Consider the following 23,521-nt stretch of genomic DNA (forward strand, 5'->3'; position numbering starts at 1 on the left):
AAAATTCTCAAAAAATTAGCATCAACTATATTTATGTTATAAAAATTCAAAATAAAGAATAATATTTTTAAAAACCTCGTTTTTGTAGTGGAGAATAATAATTTTAAAAAAAATTGAAAAACGTGGGGGCCATGAAATACATAACAGTAATGTTATAGTGTGTGTATGTGTGCTCTTGAGAATATGTGTATGGTATATCTGTAATTGTATCTGAATGTGGATGTGGAATATGTTTGTGTATATGCATATGTATATGTGGCTGTGCATGTGTATGAGTAAGAAAATGTGTATATATACTGTTATGTATTTCATGCACCCCACGTTTTTCGTTTTTCAATTTTTTTTTAAATTATTATTCTCCACTACAAAAAACGTGGTTTTTAAAAATATATTTTTTTATTTAGATTATTTTTCTTAGTCAAGAGTAGTCAAGACTACTACAAGACCACTACTAAAATAATAGAACTTTCATTTTAAATTAGGGATACAAAAATCTTTATAGAAAAACAATTCGCGATCGCAACGAACTATAGGGGGCGTTGTTGTATGAGACGCATACCTGCGATTTCTATATGAACCGTCATTCAGTTACTCTGGAGACGTCGTTAATGTAGCGTATAGCATTGCAACGTTCCTTCTTTAATGTGGCTTATTAAATTTAAAAAAGAAAAATGCTTGATATTCTTTCTTGTACAACCGAAAACAAAATGGTATCTCTTTTTATTAGAGAAGGAATATCCAAAACACATCGGAAAAATATTTGTACATTAACAGAAAAAAATATGTATATTCTTATAAGAGTTAAAACCTAATGCCCGAGAAATAGTATTACTAAATTTAATGATATAACATGAAAGGCCCATTTAAACTTTACATTCTATAGTTTTAAGAATCATATTACTTCAAAAATTAAAATGAACAAAAAGTATACATAAGCCTCATAATTTTATGAAATTTAATTTTGTAAACAAAGTTTTTTGACAACAATTTTTATCAAAAAATTTCAAGTTTCAATAAAAATCATTATTTAGAAACTAAGAAACGTACAATAAAGAATGCTGACGAAACAAAAACAAAAAAACAATTCTTTTTTGTCGCCATTTTTAGTGCTACGAAAATTCGTCTTTGGGATTTGCCAAAAACAAAACAAGATGCAATTTTATTTTTTCAGGAGGGAAATATTTTACCGAAAAAACGAAAATGTACCAATTCCCACAACATGAAACTTTATCTTGGTAAACGTACGTTTTGAAAATGTTATTTCATTTGGAATCTTATTTATCAGAGTTCATATGGCGATATGATTGTTTTGAATCTATGCTAAACTCTATATCGGCTCATTTTCCACCGAAATCCGATTGACTATTTTGATTTTAAATAAAGTGTTTTATTTTATGAATTGTCGCAAAAATTTTAAGTGTAGATTGGCGGCACTTAAAAACCGCCAAATGCGTTAATACGCAAGTACCGAATTTTTATTCCATACTTTTCTGAATCATATTACTTCAAACATTGGAATATACAAGAAGTATACATAAACACATAATGTTATACCATTTAATTTTTCAAAAAAAGTATTTTGAGAACAATTTTTATCAAAAAATTATAAACTAAAAAACGGAAAATAAAGAATTCTTAGGATAAAAAAAACGATTTTAAGAATTCTTTACATTGAAATAAAAACTTTCATATTGTTTCTTTTTTTATTATTCTTATAGTTCTTAATTAGACGTAAAAAACCATTCTGTAGAGAACCATCATCAAATGAAAAAAAAATATTTACAAGCAAATTTTTTATTGTAAAAATCATTGTACTTACCTGATTTATAATTCCCGGAGAATTCCAAAATGATAAGTTCCTTGTTTGAAAACTTTATTCTCAAATAATAGATACATAGTTTATCCCTTCATTACTTTTAGATAACATACTACACAGCAAAATTTTATAATTGATATGAATTTGAATATGTAGCTAAAAACAGAATAGCTGGATTCTAGTTGAACTTATTCTTTCAAAACTAAAAAAAACTTACCAAGAAAACGATTAAAATTAATTAAGAATCAGCACAAATGGCACTATTTCAAGTAACTTGGATAATTTTTTATTGTTGTTTTCCGAATTATATGGATACAGAAATATATACTATTCTATAACGAAGAAGAATACGCTATAACTATTACAATTCTGTATGTTCTGAATTCATATTTATTCACTGGAATGACGAAAGCAATGTTGACTTCACTTTAATTCGTAATGAATTGAAGACAGAAGAAATGCATTTTACCTTAATACACACATCTGTAACAGTATCCGAAATCGGAAGTCATCAGTTGCAAGTTTGTTGATAATAGAAATTAAAAATAATTGAGGAATTTTTCTTCAAATGTTTGGCGTGTTCTGTTCCTGAAAGATTTACTAATATTCTGGAGATTTTTTTCAAGTTCTTCGGCCTTTTCCTTAGGGAAATTTTGTTTCTTATTTGCTGCTAAAAATGGCGTCTGATTCTGTCAATGACTTTGATGGAACTAAATGAAAACGTGATAAATTAATGTCTGATATTTACAGGCTCCCGCTAGACGGCGTACTCGAGCGTTGCGATCGCGAATACCTTTACGACTTTCATTAGTTTTATGCTGATGACAACCAAAACAATCTGAAAATGAATGAGGAAAAACTGGATCCTACCACGTGATTTTTCAGCCAATAAAAATACTCCGACAATAAAAATCTTTTCACCTGACATGTAATACTAATTTGAAATGTCCCGCAGTGGACTGATCGTTAAGACACGGTTCCCAACAGATCACCGAAATCAAGCATCACTGGCTACTGTCAGTGTGCGGGTGGGTGACCACTTGGATCAGCCTGCGTAGGGACCGAGGGTGTGCGGTATGGGTCCTCGTTAAACTGTGCTACCGTAAAGTGCTCGACTTCGCGCGCAGGTCGTCGGGCTACCGAAGCGGGGGTGCCATCCCTTCCGCAGAGGATCAAAATTGTGATGGCATGTCTTCGGATCATCCTCCGGGATGTTTCCCAGACCGTCGCCAATAGCCCATTGTGCAGCTCTAGTGCGACGTAAAGTAGCAACAACAACAACAACAACTAATTTGAAATAACGAAATCGACAACAAAAGACAATCTCGAAAATATATTTTTTTTAATTTTAATTTTATTTTACTTTGTATGTCTTTTTTCTCTTCATTTTCATGCATTGTCATCCAATTCTGAACTATGTGCCAAATTTGAAGTTTGTAGCTAGTCGGGAAGTTAGTTTAAAATCGATTACAAAATTCCACCCGGACAGACATACACGAAGGCAAGTTTATATAAACGTGGTAAAATAAAATAGTTTAAATACATGGTCATTTTTTGTGGCAAACGAAAGTAAACTATATCGATATTCATTCCGTTGACACAAATATGGTTATTATTTTATTTGAATTTTATGAAAGAAAAGAAAATTCCCGATTGGATTAAAATTGTCGAGCTATTGTATGGCAGTTTAAAGCTTGGTGCTTGCTTCTACCTGATGATGCTTAAATATTTCAGATTTGTTGGAATAAATAATTACAGTTGAGTTCGATTTTAAAAATATTTTCAAATTGGATTTTAATGTAAGAGTGGTATATAAACAGACATACTGAAGTATGAGGATAGAAAACTACAAGAAAACAAGTTTGTAAGTAAGAAGTCACTTTTTGAAAAAAAAGTAAATTTGGTTTTAGGGCTATTCATTAAACGAAGACCTTTTTTTTTTAATAAGAAATTTGCCTTTTTTTAAAAATTATATAATTATAACGTTATGACGGAAAATAATTACTATAAAACTATTTTCTGTGAAATAAATCCTATGCGCTAAATTCTCATTTATTGCTGTAATTTTTGTACAAATTTTCAAATGTACATGGGAAGAAAAAGTAAGTTACAGCTGTTATCCAATAGTATTAATCATATTTTTTTGAAGGAAATAAAGATGCATATTATCAAATTTGAAGAATACAGCAGCGGGGAAAAAATTGCATTTGTTTAATAACAAAAAATTAGTAAACCTTGATTTTTTTTTTTTTTTTTTTTTTTGAATGAGTTTCAAATTTAATTATTTCAAAGATAGAAATACAACTAATGAAATTTAATACACCAAACACATCATATCAATAAATATTTTTATGCATATATTATTACGTTTTCATTTTTACTAGGACGTATGTTTTTCGCTATTTTTTTTTCTGTTATTGTCAAGGGTTCTAAAGACATCTATAAAACATAAATCGTTCAAGTTGAGGAAACCCTTCCTGTTGAGAAATTTTTAAGCTACGCTAGTTTCTTAACTTGAAGAAACGGTTTTTCACAAATTCGACTTTTTGAAAATGTACAATTATTCAATTTAAGATTAATCGTATGTTTTATTGATGGATTAAAGTTGCAAGTTCTTAAAATAAAATAAAAATGAAACATGTTATAAAAAAAATATTGTCCAACTAAATTATTTGTTTATTGATTTGGCCAACGGTGAACATGTGCCCCATTTTACATATTTTATCCAAAAATATTTTATTTACGAAACTTTTTATGTGTCTTTATGAATGTAATTTAAGCATATTTCAATGAATATAATACCACATTTTATAAAATTTGTATGCTTGTCCTAAAACCGGTTAATTTAACTATTATCTAACTTTAATATCTTCTAACAAACCATAATATTGCACAAATGTAATTTGAAAGCGTCCCATTTCTTGATCAATTTTAATTACAACTGCAATTTAAATTAAAACTCTTTTGACTTTTTTTTTCGGATAGCAATATTGTATTTATTATAAGTCCTGAGAGGCATATGGCTCATTGGTTTCTCCGGGCTCCCTCTATTCTGAACATTTCTCCCCTCATTAGAATTGTCAACAACTATGCTAATTAATTAGTGCTAATCAGATACAAAGACGACTTTTTTTTGACAAATTTGGATTTTAAACTATCAAAATAAGGGGGCTAACTAATCAATAAAAAAATTATCCAAATACGATCAGGAGAGAGGTTGAGTTTTATGTCCTCATTGGCTTTTTTAGATCATATCTATAAACTAATTAAGCTGCGAAAAATAATTCCTAGCACCCATGTTTGAAACTCTTTTTCTCAAAGATATATTTATGCCTAAAAAAAAGTTATTATTTATTATTTTTTGTTATATTATCTAATGATAGTAAAAAAGAATTATTCTCGTATATACGATTTTATATCATTTTACACAATGTAGTTTTTAATTACAAGATTTTGGACGAGATTGGTCGATTAATTCACTGAAATTGAAAATTTAAGAAATATATTTTTTGGGGGAATTTAAAAACTTAGTACAATTAGTTTTAAGGATTTGAGTAAAATTGATTTAATTGAGAGTGGCCTAAGCTTTAGACCCTTGTACTGACTAACTACTGAGACCATATTTTCCAGATTGAAGCTACTATCGATATCTTGATTGTTTAAAACCCGAATCCGTCATAAAAAAGGTAAGATTATTCAATGAACGTACGTCTCTGTGTCAGATTTCGTAACTTAATTAAAACGTTAGAGCTAATTACTTAGCATAATAATTTAAACCATTAAAAATGGATTTTAGCACATTAAAATCCGATCATTAAAACAAAAGCTATTGAAGGTGACTTTTTTTTTCTTATTATTTATTGCACAGCAAAGGAAACATAATGTCAGACTAGAGGTGCCAGAAATATAAATCCCTCTAAGTTATGTTAAATGAGAGAATAATTTAATGCAACAACATCCAAGCTGTGCTCTTTCAATTTAATGAGATTCACAAGGTTATCATATTTCAGTTATGAAGTTTCTATCCTTTTATAAGCCATAGATGTCGCCACCAATTTGTTTTTCAAATACTATGTATGTTTCGTCAAGATTTTTTCTGCGCTTTATTTCAATTATATTTATTTTTATATCTCCAATCACTAAATATATTTATGATATATATTCAGTTAAAAATTTAGGTTTTTATAAAAACGATAGTTGTCGCCAGCGTAATGCTTTGATACGAGCATTTTTTTTCCCGATTTCCTTTATTCACTTTCAATAACATTAACTTCAGAAAAAAAAAATCGTTATTTCTTAAATTATCTTCCAAAATTAACGTACTTTAAAATTTACTATTTTTTTCGTAATTAGATTGCAATGTGTAACTATGCAATCTTACGCACTCCGTATTAAGCTATCACTGAAAAATTATTATTGTATATAACATTTATTTATTGCCCATCTGTAATATTAGTGATTTACGTCAGATTTTGATCAGCTTCGTTGCCGTACGGAAAAAAGAAATTTTAACAAAACGTAAAATTTATATTTTCAACGTTTATTTCTTTTCTTGGAAAGTAGATAGCGCCATCACATATTTTAAGAAAGTACTGTATAATTTTTCTTTCATTATTTGTTACGCAAATACAAATTATCTCTGTGTAATATATCTCTAATAAAATAAACTGATTGTTATTCATAATCATAATCACATAATCACCACTAAGCTTGATCATTGTGATAAATAAATAAATACTTATTAGATTACCTGGTTCAGCACTAGAGTAGAAATTGGCTATGCGGTAATTGTTAGGAGATGACGTGTTATTTAGCTTTACTATCCTTTTGACTAATTACCAAGAACCGAAAAAAAAAATTTTTTTTAAATTTATCACCGTAATGTCATCGGTAACATTTGGTTTTAGACTTCTACTTTCGATTGGAACTTTATTACTTTGCACAGCTGTCAATTAGGTCTCGATAAATACAAAATAATTTTGCTCAAAAATTCTGTTTTAGTTTTTCCTCAAAATCCTGTTGTTATTAACAATCGAGTTCTGTTTAACCCTTAATTGTACAAAAGCATTTTTTAGTGACATCCAAATTAGCTTTCATCAATTTAAACTGTAGTTAGATTTAATTTTAAAAATTGAGAAATATTTAGTATTACTTCATCAAAATCCCAAACCGTATAACATTATTGCTTTAAAGTTTCGATAAAAAAATCTAAATTTATTTCTTAAAAATTATCAAGGGCTATTTCACCTAATTTAATAAAGCCATCCTTTTATTTTCCCGTTTTTTAAAAAAATGTATTGTAAAAGTGTAGTGATCAATCATCATCAAAAGTACATCAAGCACAAAAAATATCAAGAAAATGCTAATAAAATTTTTTACCTAAACCAAGATATTTAGCAAGCCTCTTAATAAATTGAAATACTAAGAATATATTTCTAATAATGCATATATTTGAAAATACATGATGCAAAACAGTTGAAATAATTATACTGATGGATTTTATTGTTCTTTTAAACATCTTTTGGTAAATATCGTCATTTTATATTGTCTTGATTAATTTATATCTGTGTGTGTGTGCAGCGAGAATCTGGAAATCGAAATTTCAACTAACTAGACAGCATGCAAATTTCCACAGAAGGGTCATTCAAATATTATGTTTGCACATAAAGAGAAAAAGATTTGCGATTTGCTTATTTTTGCTGAGTAGAGGGAAGCATAAGTAATGCTTACGTAAAACACTAAAATGCCGATATTAATATTATTATTATTTTTTTAACAAAAAAAAAATCACTGATTTATTTTGAAATATAAGTTAAAATTATTCAAAGAAAATGCTCGAAAATTTTCTTCCTAGAAATTCAAATTTTTGAAAAATTAATTTGAATATTAATTTTGTTTTAAAGTCAAATTTTTCATTTGAATTTAGTGCTAAAATTTTTAAAATCAGATTACAGTTAAAGTTGAAGAGCGTGAGTCGTTGCGACTTGGTTACGTAAGCATGGAAGGGATTTCATAATATTTGAACGCTCCTAAGCTCTGTATTTGATGGCACTGCAAATTTCAATCATTTTTTGAACACGATGAACAATTTTTTTCGTTATATTACGACGAATGGTAACTTATCTTTTGGAGTTCTCTTGTCTTCTGGATTGGGTTCAAAATTACAAGGCTATGGAGTTGATAATTGGTAGTCGTAAACTCAAAATTGGGTCGATTGTTCAACGACGGTTGTAAAATAAACCTTAACTCCGGTTGTATAGTAAACCATGCAGTTATAGTTCTACCATAACTTTTTTGGAGTTTTCAAATAAATATCAAAATGCAAGCAAATTATGGACACCGAGAGGAAGTATAGTTCTGCCATAACTTTCTGCAGTTTTCAAGCAAATATCAAAATGCAAGCAAATTATTATAGTAGGATAACGCAGGAGTACTCAGAGGGGAAATAGTTCTAGTATAACTTGCTTGCATTTTCAAATTTAAAAACATTTTTCCAGCATTTGAAATTTCCTGATTTACCAATTTTCTCTCTATAAACTTTAAATTTTTAAATGCCATTGCAGGACAAACAGAATTTGGCAAGAAACATTTCTTCCGAATAGCGTCTTACTAAGGTTTAGCTGAAATAGAATTATTTTCCATAGAATAAACGAAGTTTTGAAAAATTTTATTTTATCTATGTTATTGAAGCGGCGTATTTATATGAAAGGGTGAACCACAAAGAACTCTTCCTCTGAGTGAAAAACGGTTTAGTTTATTTCACGGCTTTTTCTCGTATAAAGTACATTCTCATGCATTTTTTTTTCTTTTTTTATTTATGAATGTTGCGCACATACTTAATACTTTGAGTTTATTTAGATTTTTATTAAAAGTTTAAAATAATACAAAGGTCTATTCAAAGATTTCATGTAGACTGCTTAATTTTTAATATTTACAAAAAAGAAGAGAAAAAAAACATTTGCTTTTCAAATTATCTAAAAAGAATTGTTGATAAAATCCTTTTTTTTTTAAATTAAAATTCATTATGTTAAAAAACAAGAGTTATCCCATTTTTAATTTCTTTAAAATAATAAATATTTAATTTTAAATTTCATTCAAATAAATACCAATATCGCTTTATTTTAATGAAGCAAAGATACTGCAAAACTGAACAAAGAGAAACTAAGTATTTACTATCTAATTTCAGTTCCTTACTTGATCTACTGATGCCACTATACCAAAAATTTAAAGACATAACTTTATTGAACATTAAAATTTCAATTTTTAAACATTTTGTTTGCATTGATTTTAAGCAAAATAAAGAGCATGTAAAAGAATTATATAGAAGATGTGTTTTTTTATTTCCCTAATTCTTATAAACAATAACTTCTATACATATTTTCATCTCCTTCAAACTGCAACGATCGATGCCATTACTTTCAATATTTTACATTTCATGGAGAAAAAAAATTAAGTTTAGGATGATATGAATGAAGAACTATTTAAACATCGATAAATCTGTAAACATCTTTCCTATCTCACAAAGCCTGTGTCTATCACTATAGTAAGTGATATACTCTTATTAATTAACTAATGTTTCCACAGATGTCGCCACTAAGTAAAATTCATTTCTTGGCTTACAAGTCTCTAGCTTAATCTATTTCTGACTACGAAATCAAGCATTAAGTATTGACATCATTAGTGGCACCCTCTATGAAATAATTTATTAAATATAATGACACTTTACCTAAGTCTTTAATATTCATCTACTGTCAAAATGAAGAAGACTATAATAACTATCAATTTATATCCATTACTGAGAAAGCTGAGCAAATGGTCACAGTAACATTTTAGTTTTTATTAAATTTATTGCTAAAGGCAATTTTTTTAAAAACTCTAAAAGATTAGCCTTTGCATATAAATATTTTTAACAGGTTATTAATATTCAGTTTTGGAAATCTATTAATCTCTAGAAAAAGAGTTAACGATTGAAAGATAAATCAAAAGGACAAGTTTCAAATTTGAAGCATTTTTGATCAGCGACACAAAATATTTTATTATGGAATTTAATAGCCAGTAGGCTTATGTATAACATTATAAGAATTTGTCAAACGCATGTATATACATTTTTAACAAGGAGCAATCCTAAAATATCAAAAGCATTTCTGCAACAGCCCGTTGTAGCACAGGGTGGTCATGGAGGTCAAGACTCCTTAATTTCGGGATCAATGACGTAATTGTTAAAAGATATCTTTGAATTTCTTTTAATTTCCTGGTACATACTAATTGTTTTGTGTTGTCCAAGAGAAGTGTCCGGGATGTTACTGTTGGATCTGTTTCTAACGATAATATTTTTAAAATTGCGCAGTAGATGATACCGAAACTTTTTAAATTTGCTTTCACTGTTCAGTAAGTGAGAATACTCGTTTTAAAAAACCAAAATTGGTATAAAAGATTACTTTTTAAGCTTAGCTGATTTTCAAAAGATGCGTATTCTTTTATACTTTCCGGTCTCTTACCTATTATTAAAATTAATTAGTGAAGCTTTATTGACTACTTGACAAATAAGTCTGTAACAATGCTTGAGCTATGACGTCTTAGACCTGAGGAGTTTACAAGTGGTAGTATAAAAAATCATTTATATAAAATTGTACTGTTGTTACCTGTACTTAATGGTGACCATATATGGCAGTACTTTTACTTTCGTTACTTGTACCGCCGGTACAAGTAAAAAGTACGTACTTTTACTTGTACTTCGTTACCTTTTAAATTTAGTACTTTTACTTGTACTTCGTTACCTTTTAAATTTAGTACTTTTACTTGTACTTTCGTTACTTTTTTAGGGATAAAGTACAAGTATTTGTAACGGAAATGTCGAATGAAATCGTTACTTTTTTCTAAAACTCGGTAAGCTTTCTAAAAAAAAAGAGATTAAAAAAAGAAAAAAAAAATCTTAGGTTTTTTTAATTTACAAAATTAATGTGACATATATATGCATTCGCAGCTAACTTCGTGTTTAAATACCTTTATCTTTTAAAATTGTCATGCCTGAAGGGAAAAAGACGGCTCTTTTGGAGAAGAGCTTCATAGTTACATTATTAAAACAACAGTTTGTAAACCTTAAACAAAGCTCTTTTAGATGGCATGCGCGAAAGGTTTCGCGATGTGAAATCGCAGGAAGATTTATTATATGCTGCAGGTCTGGTACCTTGAATCAAATTTAATTGGTTGGAAGAAAAAGCTAGGGAGGAGGCTACAAAAAAACTGGAAAGAATTGTCCAAGCTGAACACCCTGCTATAACTATAACGTAACAGAAAAAAACCCAGGGATTTTAAATTTTCTAAAGTTGAAAACATCATGCCAATCACCAGCGACAGAAGAATTTATGGCATACATGAGCTCAAATGTCGAAACCGAAAGCATATCAATTTCGAATCGATATCCAATCGTAAAAAAATTATATGTGAAATATAATACTGCAGTATCTTCTAGCGCTCCCGTGGAGCGCTTATTCAGCGTTGCTAAGCACGTTCTGAGAAATTCTCGCAGCAGACTCAGTGACACCACTTTCGAAATGCAATTAGTTTGCAAAATGAATAAAAATATTAATTAGCAAGTTATTTTCATTCATTTTCGAGTTTTATGCATTTATTTAATAAATTTTAAATAAAAAAATTTCGGATTTTGTTATTACGTTTTTCAATTTTCTGTTTGAACTCACTAATAATACATTTTTTACTAAATACACTTTTACCTAGTACATTTTTTATTAAAATTATGTTCATGCCCGACCTTGTTAAATAACGCCCAGTCAAATCTCTAAGAACTTCAGAACTATTTGTGCTATTGAAAACTATTATAATTACTATTTTAACTCTTGAAAACTCAAAGGTATTAATTTAGCCGCTGATACTAAAATTCGTTTACAAATTTTAATTAATCTGTTAGGCAGAAATGTTCGGAAAATGATTTTCTCGCATGACTTTAACATTAGCCATTGTTACAAAAAAAACTGTAGACTGTTCTGTTTCAACTTATACTGCACATTCAATTATTTTTTACTAGCTCAAAGATCACAAAGCTATCTGAAACCTTGTGTTTGCTTTGTTTATGTTTGTGCTTTCAAAACGCGTTTCTATAGAGTAATGCAATTTTAAATCAATGGTAATTTAAACAAATAAAAAAAAATTAAAATTAAAATCAATAGATAAAATTTCTTTTTCGTGAAAATCCATAAAAAATTTGATATTAAAATTATATTTGATTTTAAAATTATATTATACGATTATATTATAAAATTATATTATAATATTCTTCCGAATTTAGAAATAAATTAATGTCCATAACTTTCAAAATTAAAAATAATTAAATAAATAATAACAATTTTACAAAAACATTAAAGAACATAAGAATATTATTCAATAAAATTTTAGGTTACTTTGAATTTTCGATTTCCTAGAAATGCACTTTTAAATTGTTACTTTTTTTGTTTAGAACTTGTACTTTTACTTGTACTTTTTACTCCATTGGAGAACCGCTGTCCTAGATTATTGAAATTGTATTTAAATATGTATAAGATTTTTCAGTATTTTACATATTTTAAAAAGTTGGGAGCTATAAATCGATTTAAAGAAATTAATGTCATGACATAAATAAGTGTAATGGATAGGAATGTTTTTAGTGTTTTTAGAAGTTTTTTTTTTTATGATTTCAGCCATAGTTCAATTAATTTATAAATTTAATGGTAAATAATCTAATCTCGAGACGATCGGGCTAATTGTTTAAAAGTTAGGAGAATTTTAAGTACAATTTTATAGTTGTACTTTTTTAAATATCTGAAAAAAAAGGGGGACGTTGTTTCTTATGTATTTTTCAAGCTCATCGAATAAGATTAAAAACAAGTCAATTGAACGAACTGTTAAAAAGTTTAATGTTTCTGATTAATGCTGAAATGATTTAGTCGAAATTAGAGTAAAATAAGATAAATATTTTAGATATTATAAGCATTTTCTTCATGCGTAATTCAAAAATAGTACCTTTTAATGCAATAGAATTTTTTCAACTTTTGATATTAGCCCCATTGACCTGTGTTAGAGGTCTTATTCGGTTACTCTAGAAGAAATAGACAGAAAACGATATCTCTTGCGTCTGTGTAGCATTTTAATATGCATAAATAGGTATAAGTATAAATTTACACTTTTTGTACGGATAACCTTTATAACTTTTTAACTATTAGTCCGATTTTCTCCTGTTTAATCATATTCGATTAAGCTCAAAAATATATCTCGAACACAATGACTCATTTGTTTAGAAAATGACTGTAACAATGAACAATGTAAAAAGCGTATAGTGCCTAAAAAAATTACCTTGAATAACTTTTGATCCAATAATTGGATTATCACGTACTGGGATTCTATCTTAATGGTTCGAGGACCTAGCCTTAAATAGACTATGTTACGAAATTCAGCACAAAAATGTAGTTTTTCTGATTAAACCTATCTCTTTCCGGACAGATTTGGAATCTTGGCTTTCAAAGAGGTTGCCACAATCTGGAGAAAAAAAATAATCTCAATAGTTCGATTCGGAGAGCAATTACTTTTATGTTAACTACCAATTTTATGTTTTGCGTATTTAGCCATATTTTGAAAGGTAGGTAGATTCTTTATTTGCGTCGCACTAGAGCAATGGGCTATTAGCGGCGGTCTAGGAATGCCATCGGATGCCTAAGATGACCCAAGACATGCCATTACAATATTGATAATCTGCAGAGGGGATTCAACAGCTTTGGTGGCCCGACGACCTGAGTGCGAAGTCGAGCACTTTACTGTAGAGCAGTTTAACGAGGACCTATCCCTCCACAAGCTGATCAAAGTGTTTATCCACTTGTTGACTGACAGCAGCCAATGATGCTCGTTGTACTACTGTGAACAACGATTAGTTCACGGTTGAACACTTTTGAAAAACCAAAAAATTTTTTTACAGAATAATAAAATTCGTTTATTTAAAGATGTTTCGATACAAAAAAAATTTTTTTTTCAGTAATTACTTATTATTTTTATTACTTTATTTACTTATAGTCGGAAATTTTTTTTATTGAAGCTATAAAAAATTTTTATGTCATTTTAAAGGACGTAACTTTAAATTAGAAATTTGAACAAAATCGGTCGAACAGTACTCGAGAAACCAATGTTTTTTAACATACGACATTTAAAAATTGAGTAACTCAGAAATTATTCAACCGATTTCCTTCAAATTTTGTATTTTACTGTTTAAAATTACTTTCTTTAAATTGATGTAAAACTTTTCTTCCGCCGCTAAACGCCTTTTTTTTAAATTTTTAAATTTTTTTTTTTTTTACTTTCAACCTGTCTATAAGCAGTCATTTTTCGTTTTCTAGGTGATGAACACATTTTTATCAAAACTAAAACACATTCAATTTAAAGGTACCAATATCATATACTAAAACAGGCGCTATTGAATTAAAATTTAACTTAATTTTAAATCATTCTGTTTTTTATTGAATTAAAATTTTAACAAAATTATTTTATTTGGTTAATATTGTATCTAAAATTTTATTACATTTAGTTTTATTTATTTATTTATATATTTTTTTAATTTTTATTTATTTTCAAATTACAGTAATAACTCGTTAGTTGTTTTTTTTTTTTTTTTTTTTTTTTTTTTGGCAAAGAAATATTCTAGTAAAGTGTAAAACATTAATTCGTAAAATTGTTTTACTACTTTATATGCAATATTTTAATTGCATATGCTCTTTGTACACAATTTCGCACGAAGTTAACTATATAAGTAGACATTAACTATTTTCGGTTTAATTATTATAAAATGGTTAATAAACTAGAAACCGTTTTAAGATTTCTATCATAAATTATTACGTAATAAGGTAATACAATAGGATTACTTTATAATAAAGGACAGCTTTAGATTTTAGCTTTATGCTTTTAGTTTGGAATAATAATCAATACCTAAAGCGTAATAATAGCAGAAAATAATACTGAGAAAGGATGACAAATAGGAATGGTAGATAAATACTATTAAATAAGGGTAAGTTGTAATTAACTTCTTAAACAAGTTGGTGCGGTAACCATCGATCCATAGTTACATTGATCTACCATACTTACATACATACATCGATCCATCTTAATTACCATCCAATGCTACCAGCTAGCTGCAGCCGCAGATCGAACCCCAATTTTGTAGCAAATCTAAGCTTCTTCCCATAATTTTCACTCAAAATAGTGTTTCCAAGTTTTTCAGTACAATTTTTGTTGTATTTTTAAAAACATTCATTTACCGTTAGAATCATTGCAATTTGTTATTATTTTATAAAGCGCCGATTTTCACAACTTTATGAATAACTTTTATCACAACTTTTGGGATGTGCACACACCTGATTCTGTTCAAAATTTATCTTTCACGAAATTACATTTTTAAATAATAGTAATTAAAAAAAGGAATGAATGAAACTTATGTAAACAAAATATCCTTTAGATTCCAATGAATTTATTAACTATTATCTATGATCAAAATGTAAACAACAGAATATTTGTAAAATTGACAAAATTGTCAGAAACATTATGAAATTAATTATATGGCTGTGCTACCAAAAAAGTAACTGAATTTAAAATCTTTTTTTATTTTCATTCATTCTGCTTGCTTATTTGAAATATTGTTCTGCGATTCTGAGATTCGGCGAAAAACTTTTTTTTAATCGGGTTAGTTCTTGCAGAGACATAGCTTTTCTGGAAGATTTAAAAGCCTTTTAATGAAGCCTCTTTGCTTACTTTTTCAAAAGCGGAAGTTCCACTCATGGTTCCACTGCAGACACGCAGACAGTAATTTGATAGCATTAGGATTTTAAGTTTCGATTCAAGCGAAAAGCCAAATAAGATTTTATTTATTTAATTTTGATTTGGTTTTTGTTTTTCTAAATCTGGCAACGTATAGATTCAATTGATAGATTGATTACTCTGTGAGTTTGTTTATGACAAATTGAAAAATGTCCAACGACAATGGTAAAAAAATAAGGAATTTTCTGTAATAAATAAATTTCTCTTACAATTACACAATGAATTTCTCGTAATTACACTAGCTTATTTATAAACTTTTTCTTTTACTCTTTGGAAATGTATACAACGTGAGCAAAATCGTAACTTAGAAAAATCACATTCGCTAAGTGTATTTTTGAAGTTGCTTAATCATTTGCATTTTTCTCTCTGAGGGGATGATAGTATAAAAAATGGAGATATTTCCGTATCTTGATCTGTCGCGCCAACTGCAATCGCCAAGGTGCCAAATAGATTTTAAACTTGCATTTAAAAAAAAAAACATGTAGATTTTTGCTCCGGGGTGATTAGGAGTTTTACTTTTTGAGTTGGTCCCTTTCTGTGATGTTTTTTTTTTTTTAGTTTTTCGTGGGTCGATGCTCGGAAATTTCCAAGACTTGGCGATTATTCTACCACAGATCAGGATACAGAAATATTCCCTAAAAATTTAGAAAAAAAAACTATCTTGATATATGATTAAAGTGAAATATTATTAAGCTATTGTTGCTAATTTGGGTAATATAAGTAAATTTTATATGGACTTAACGGGGATATTTCCGTATCGTGATCTGTTGCGCCAACTACAATCGCCAAGGTGCCAAATAGATTTTAAACTTGTAATTTAAAAAAAAGAAATAAACATGTAAATGTTTGCCCGATGGTGCCTATGAGTTGGTCCCTTTCTGTGATGTTTTTTTTGTTGTTAGTTTCTTAGCGGCCACTGCCCGGAAGTTTCCAAGACTTAGCGATAATTCTACCACAGATCATGATACAGAAATCTCCTCGACTTATCAGTGCAAAAAGAATTTTTAATGTTTCCCCTGCTCCAAATTTGCCTTTAATTCTAGATTTAAGTAATTTCTCTTGTGTTATTTATTTTTGTTTCATTTTTTATTTTGCTTTTGTAAAATTTTAAATTAAGGGTTTTTAATTTTGTACTCAAGCATTGCTCATTGCTTTCTCTCCCCTTGTCTGTAAAAATAAGCTAATCAGAAATCCCTCCCCCATTAGAAGCTAACATATTGTTTGAACCATGTCTTTTCTATAGTAATCACTGGAACAGAATCATTTGGTAACAATCACCTTTTATTTTTTCATGTTTTTTTTTATGTATAAATTAAAAATCTTGGTCTTGATAAAAATCATTACAATCCTTCAATAATTCCTAATTTTAACATATTTTATCTGCTCAAACAATGACAAATAAGAGAAACTTTTTAAATATTAAAAAATTTAGACAAAAATGGTCAAAACTGCTTGTGACTTTTCACATTGATTGCCATTTAGGGGAGAGTCGGGTAGCCCCACCCACTTAAAGAGTATTGCTTATATTTCTGTATAATATTGAGTAATAATCAATATTTTTGTATGTTTCTATTGTTTTATCATCTAATTAAATAATGCAAAAAGAATAAACCAAAAAAAGAATAGTTTAACTTAAAAAAATAGAAATTTAAAAAAAAACATGTTTTTCAGCTCTTTTCAAAATATGTCAGGTAGCCCCACCCAGTTACAAAAATTTTTTGACTGTTTTTTGAGGTGTAAATGAAAATGGCCTATGTATTGACAATAGATAAATCTCATTTATCATTTTTATCACAAATACTTGAGTATATCACAAATATTTTATCATAAATACTTGAAACTTTGAAAATAATCTTTTTTTAATACAGTACAGAACCCGTTATCCGGAAATCAGAAAACCAAAAAACCGGAACGAAATTCAATACATTTTCCCGCCATTTTTTAAAAAAAAAATTTTTTTCCTCGTAAGATTTTAGGATTTTTCATTCTTTTTTGAAAGATATTCACCTTACCATCATTTTGGAAATAATCATTATTGTATTACTTCATCGTTTTTTCTTCTTTTTAAGATTATTTCCAAAACAAAAAATTTTTTTAGTTGGGTTTAACAATAAAAAAACGGCTTTTTGTAGCGATTCAGAAAACCGGAAAAATCAGTTATCCGGAATAGCGATGGTCCCGATCGTTCCGGATAATCGGTTCCCTACTGTATAACAATTAATGTCCGAAAAGACTTGAAAAAATATTCTCTACATATGAAATTGACAGTGGGCAGGGGAGCCCGACACTCCCCTACATGATAAGAATAGTCAGGGGCCCTACCATGAACTACCGGAAATGGAATGAAGATTCCCGGCTGGAAAGTGAAACTAGGAAAGTTTGGTTCCATGAATGTTCAATACCGTACCATGAACACTCCCTTGGAATCAGACATTTCACGATAACTCGCTCTCAGGGCGTGGCTAAAATTTAACCAATCACGCAATTTACTTTAGATTTTCTTTTTGAGTTTGGCAGCATTAGCATGAGTAGAACGAAACGAGCTTCTGCTATTTAAATAATATTTTTGACTACTTATTGTTTTCTTTTTATAATGTTTTTTGTTTTCATTAGACTAAAAAAACATGAACTGCGAATACTTTGAATTATTCTTTAATTTATTATACATATAGTTTTATTAATTAAAAACTGTCATATTTATCATGTATAATTCATAAAATAAAATCATTTTTTCATAATAAATATTTCTGATATATCCTTTAATACGTTTCATTATTTATTTTAAATATTTTTTAAAAAGTACAATTCTTAAAATAAATGATCATATTTTAATGAATTAAGATTCAAAATTTCGTGCCTGAGAACTGCATGTAGATAGATTACTAATTATACTAGTTTTTAAATCAAAACTAATTGCCAGAAAGAATTCAAATTTTATCAGACAAAAAAATTAACGTTTACCTTCATCTCTTTGAAATTAATTTAATTTCAGAAAAGTTCATTAGTTTTCAATTAAATTTGTAACAGTATGAATGACTAAAGTTACTACTTTGCTTATTACTTTGGTTTATTTGTTACATTATAAAAGTGACTGTTTTTACTGATAGTTAAATAAATATGTTCACAAGAAATTAATTTATAGAACTGCGTAAATTTTTTTTCGTGATTTGTAAAATCATTTTACGTATGAAATACTTAAAAATTATAGTTTAGGGAACTACTTCCACAGCTTTTATAGTATATATTTTAATGGAAGAATGAGAATAAAATTTTTTAAAATGAGTAAAAGAAAAAATAAATACAAATTTCATAAATAATTTTTGAAACGTTTTTATTCTTTTTTGTATTTCTTATTATAAATAAATTGTTTACTTTATAATACATCATGCCTGTAACAAATTCTTTTAAATGTGCTGCCATTGGTGTATAATATGAAGAACTATCGTTCGAAAGGAAGTTAAATATTGTTGAACTAAAAGTTCATTGAAAGAAAATTTAAAAAAGAAATGATTGGGACTTCAAAAAAAGGTATTGGCCAAGTAATATATCCCATAATAATAACAATTATCATATGAGATCATAATTATTTTTAGTTTGCCGTAATTTCTTAGTTAACTCTGAAAGTATCTTTTGGTTCACACATAGGGGAGAGGGGGGCACATTTCAACATGGGGCACCTTTCAACAACTAGAATTTCTGCCTTCTAATATTGCTTAATGATTCACCAATATGCCAGACAATAAGCTTTAACTATGCATAACTGTTGACATTTAGTTTTAAGCACTTTCTTTTTACCACTGTTGTGTTACTCTGTGGAACATGTTTTAACATTCCAAAAGTAAAAAGACAATTTTGATTTTAAAACTGTTTATCGACCAGTAATCTTTTAATAAAGTAAGTGATATTTATTCATCTGCTAGCTTATTTAATTCTGCTTCTAACTGTATCGTTTATTAGTAAAAAGTCTTTTTCTAAAGTGGTTGATAATACTTTAACCAAAATGTCTGTACCAGGGGCAGATTTCAACAGAGCTTAGGGGGCACATTTCAACAGTGTTAAAAGGTGTCCCAGGCTTATTATTTTTTTGTTAAGTAATCTTGCAGAAGTCATTAGTCAGCAAAAAGCCCATTAATTGCGGTTGTTATATTTTAAATACTCAACTTTTTCTGTAAGGCATTATTCTAAATATTTTGAAAAACATGTGAATGTGTTCAAGGAAGCATGTTTGTAAAAAAAATTTCAATTAAATGAAATGAAATTTTTTTAAAAGCTTAAAATCAAGATTCAGTTTGTTGCATTGTTGTTGAAAATAGAATTTATTTACAAAGAATTCATTAAAAGCATCAATAAAATAATTATTTTAAAATTTTGTAAAAATATTCAAGAAAATTTAATTTGGAATGAAAATAATTTAATTTTAAGAAAATTGAAAAGTTTAGGGTGTAACATTATATTTAATAAAATTCTCAATTCTGATATTTTACCTTCTTACAATTTATAAAAATGTTGCGAACATATAAAAAAAAAAAAAACTCTCTAAACCAGAAGTTAGTGAAGAAAACATTGAAAAAACAATGTAAGCAGTCAGAAATGGTGCATGTTTAACAGCAGCAGCAGACTTATTTGGAATAGACTTTTCAGCTTTATTTTATTAATTAAAAAAAAAAAGAAAGTCAAATAATTGTTTGGTTGGTGAAACCAAACAATGTACAACTACTAACACACAAAATGCTACAGTTCTAAATACACAAGCCAACAAGTTTTTGATGTCCAGCAAGAAACCCTGCTTTGTGAATACATAATTACATGTTCAATTCTCAATTATAGTCTAACTTACAGACAAGTTCGAAAACTTTCCTATGATAACGCAAAGTGTTTCAACTCCAAAATTCCTAGTAGCTGGGACAAAAATGAAACGTCTGGAATTGACTGGGTTAAAGGTTTTATGAAGTGTCACCCACAGCTTACTTTAAGAAAACTGGAAAACACCAGCTTTGCAAGAGCTATAGCTTTAAATAAAGAAAATGTTCAAGAATCTTTCAACAATTATGAGAGAGCTCTTAATTCTGGTCATTTTACAGTGGATCAAATATATAACTTGGATAAAACTGGAGTTTTAACATTTGTTCCAGCTCCGAATGTTGTTGCCAAGCTAGGAGCTGGTCTGGTGAGGCAGGTAGTTTCTGGAGAGCGAGGAAGCATGATAATCAATATTTTATTTTCCAGAATTAGTAGTATAGAAAGAAATGACATTAAAATGAAACTGCCTCAACCAAGTTTAAGCTACGTAACAGCTCGAGCTGTATTTTTCATGACATTCTCCGTAAACTTTGATTTTATTAAAGACCAAATAATGTAGAAAAAATCTAAATCAATCCAATATGTTCATTCCTTATTATTATTTTATGAGTAAAGTTAATTTTCCAAAATGTATGATTTTGTTACGTTCTCTTCAGTTGTTGAAATGTGCCCCACCACCCGTTGAAAACTGCCCCCCAGGAGGGGTAGATTTCAACAAAATACATGGTTCACTAAATATGTAAAATTAGGTATTTTGTCTTTGGTTTAGACCTTTGGAAAAAATTGAGAGGTTACCTCAAATATCAAATTAGTAAATAAAAATTAGAACTTAGATTTTGAAAGCAATAAAACTTCGAAAATAATTCTTAAGCAAAAACTGTTGAAAGGTGCCCCCCTCTCCCCTACTAATGAAACAAAACATTTCTCTTTTAATTATCGTCTTGAAAATGGCTCGGGCACGTTTATCTTTTAGAAATTTTGTTATCTTCTCTTATGAAATAGAAAAAAATTAAGACATTCATCAATGAAATATCGTATTTAGTCCTTAAAAATTCATTATTCCCTCCTTGGAACGACGATTCTAGGTGCCGGAGACTGGTTGGAATGAAACCGGTTCCAATTCCAGCCAAGAAACTCTTTCCAAGGTGTTCGTGGTGGGGAAAAATAATTCCCGTTGGAATGTGACGTCATTCCCAGATGGAATTTCATTCCATGGAGCTCATGGTAGGGTTCCAGCATTGATTTGAAAAGGACAAAATTTGAGCAAATAACATTAAAAGACAAATCTTAAACAAATTAATAAATATCAAAAGACAAAGTTTGTTAGCACTAGAAAAATTTCAATGCAAATAGCATTAAAATTTTTCTATAGCATTTTAATGCTATAGCAAATATGATAAAATGATCTGTTACTTATCTTAGGTTAGTTCCCATTTATTGAGCTATTCTGAAGCTGCTGATATATCTTATGTACTTAACACTTATTATTTTTTTAGTCTTGTCTACAGTATTTGGAACAAAGTGTGAATGATAAATCTTTCAAAATCACTTCCTATAAATACAAAGCAGGTTGACCCTTTCACGATTAGGTTGCTAAGCAAAAGATGTAAACTGGGCGATTCTGAAATCAGCATGTGACGGCTTTCAGACAGATTAAGTTTGGTCTCTTGTTTAATTAGAGGGTACTTTTATTTCTCTTGGAATTTTATATTCTCTATTTATTTCTCTTCATCGATGACCAAAAACTGTAGGGGTTCTGTGTACTCGCAATGTACATCAAAAGTAAAGGATTACCATATATACCACTACAATAATTGTAGTGAGTAAAATATTTACATATAGTTATTTTATTTTGTATTTTAATAGCTAATGTTAAGCAAATAGCTGTTGGCATCAAGTTTATATAAATAGGTTCATTGAATAAATAAGAATGGGTGGTTGATATTCAATCACTACATTGGGTGACCTGGGGTAATTCCTGATTACTTCTGGGGTAATTACTGATCAGCAGTTTTTATAGTTAAGGGGTCATTTAAAAATAATTATACAATGGTAATTAACAAATAAGACATCAAGATCAAACAAATAAACCAAAATGATATGTTTAAGCAGCTAATAAAACGATTAATTTGAAATCAGGAATAAAGATTAACACTTCAAATTTTCCAAAAATCTTTGCATCATGCCATACATTTTAGGCAAACATCCAACTCATTCTCATGTTTTGCTGGAATATAAGAAAGAGTTCCCACATAACTTTTGCTGGATTTTTTAACTTCATTATGTGAGAGTGTAAAGTTAAGTAAAGTATGTCAACAACTCTGGCAGCAACTCTCACCCTGAAATTTTCATTTTCAATCATTACAGGAAATTCACTCATTTTGCTTTCTAGAAGCTTAGTATCCTTTTTAGGCTTATAATTTCTCACCATATTTATATTAGGCTAATTTATAAACTTAAAAACTATTCTAGCAATGTACACACATAAAATTAAGATAGAAGCGAAGTAAGACAAACCAGAAATGGTGCAAATCGGAACACATTTGTCTTGCATACAGATAAAAACAAATTTTGTAATTACAGTTCAAATATGTTTTATAGTTGTTCCACTGAATAAATATGAACTGTTATTTAAGAAAAGGCAATTAGCTATTTATTAGCTATTTTTTATACTTTTTATAAGAAGAAATGACAATGATCAGGAATTACCCCAGTGATCAATAATTACCCCATCTGTAGAGGACAACATTTGATATAGTTTCCTATGATCAATTATCAGGATTGGGTTTTTGCCGTCAAAAACTGGTTTTTGACATGACAGTGGTAAAAACTGTGTTTTTACTGGTAAAAACTCAAAAACCTACTGTTTTCTTTAATTTATGGCATATAGCGGACAATATATTACTTTCACTTAATTGCCTTTATAAATGAATGTTGTAAATGATTGCTATTGATTGTGCAACTATATACATGTATTCTTATCGAAGGATACAGAAATATTGTAACATACTTATTGAAAATAGTGATACTTAACTTTTATCATTATAGCTTGATTTG

The 23,521-nt window shown here is 28.6% G+C and overlaps 1 long non-coding RNA gene across 7 annotated transcripts in view; it reads left to right on the top strand.

The window, feature by feature from the left end:
* Nucleotides 1–23,521, top strand: part of LOC147808039 (uncharacterized) — a 94,513-nt gene that overhangs the window by 43,098 nt on the left and 27,894 nt on the right. For 3 of the 7 annotated variants that reach the window (XR_015434671.1, XR_015434673.1, XR_015434670.1), the window contains exon 1: nt 15,710–15,829. The exons of 3 other annotated variants lie outside the window; for them this stretch is intronic. This is a non-coding gene — a long non-coding RNA (uncharacterized LOC147808039). Of the gene's footprint in view, nt 1–15,709; nt 15,830–21,960; nt 22,147–23,521 lie in introns of those variants that run through there. One more of the 7 variants, XR_015434676.1, reaches the window with a different exon arrangement.

This window comes from Parasteatoda tepidariorum, chromosome 6, assembly GCF_982258835.1.
Source record: "Parasteatoda tepidariorum strain Cologne lab strain chromosome 6, Ptep-v5.0, whole genome shotgun sequence".
Taxonomy (NCBI): domain Eukaryota; kingdom Metazoa; phylum Arthropoda; class Arachnida; order Araneae; family Theridiidae; genus Parasteatoda; species Parasteatoda tepidariorum.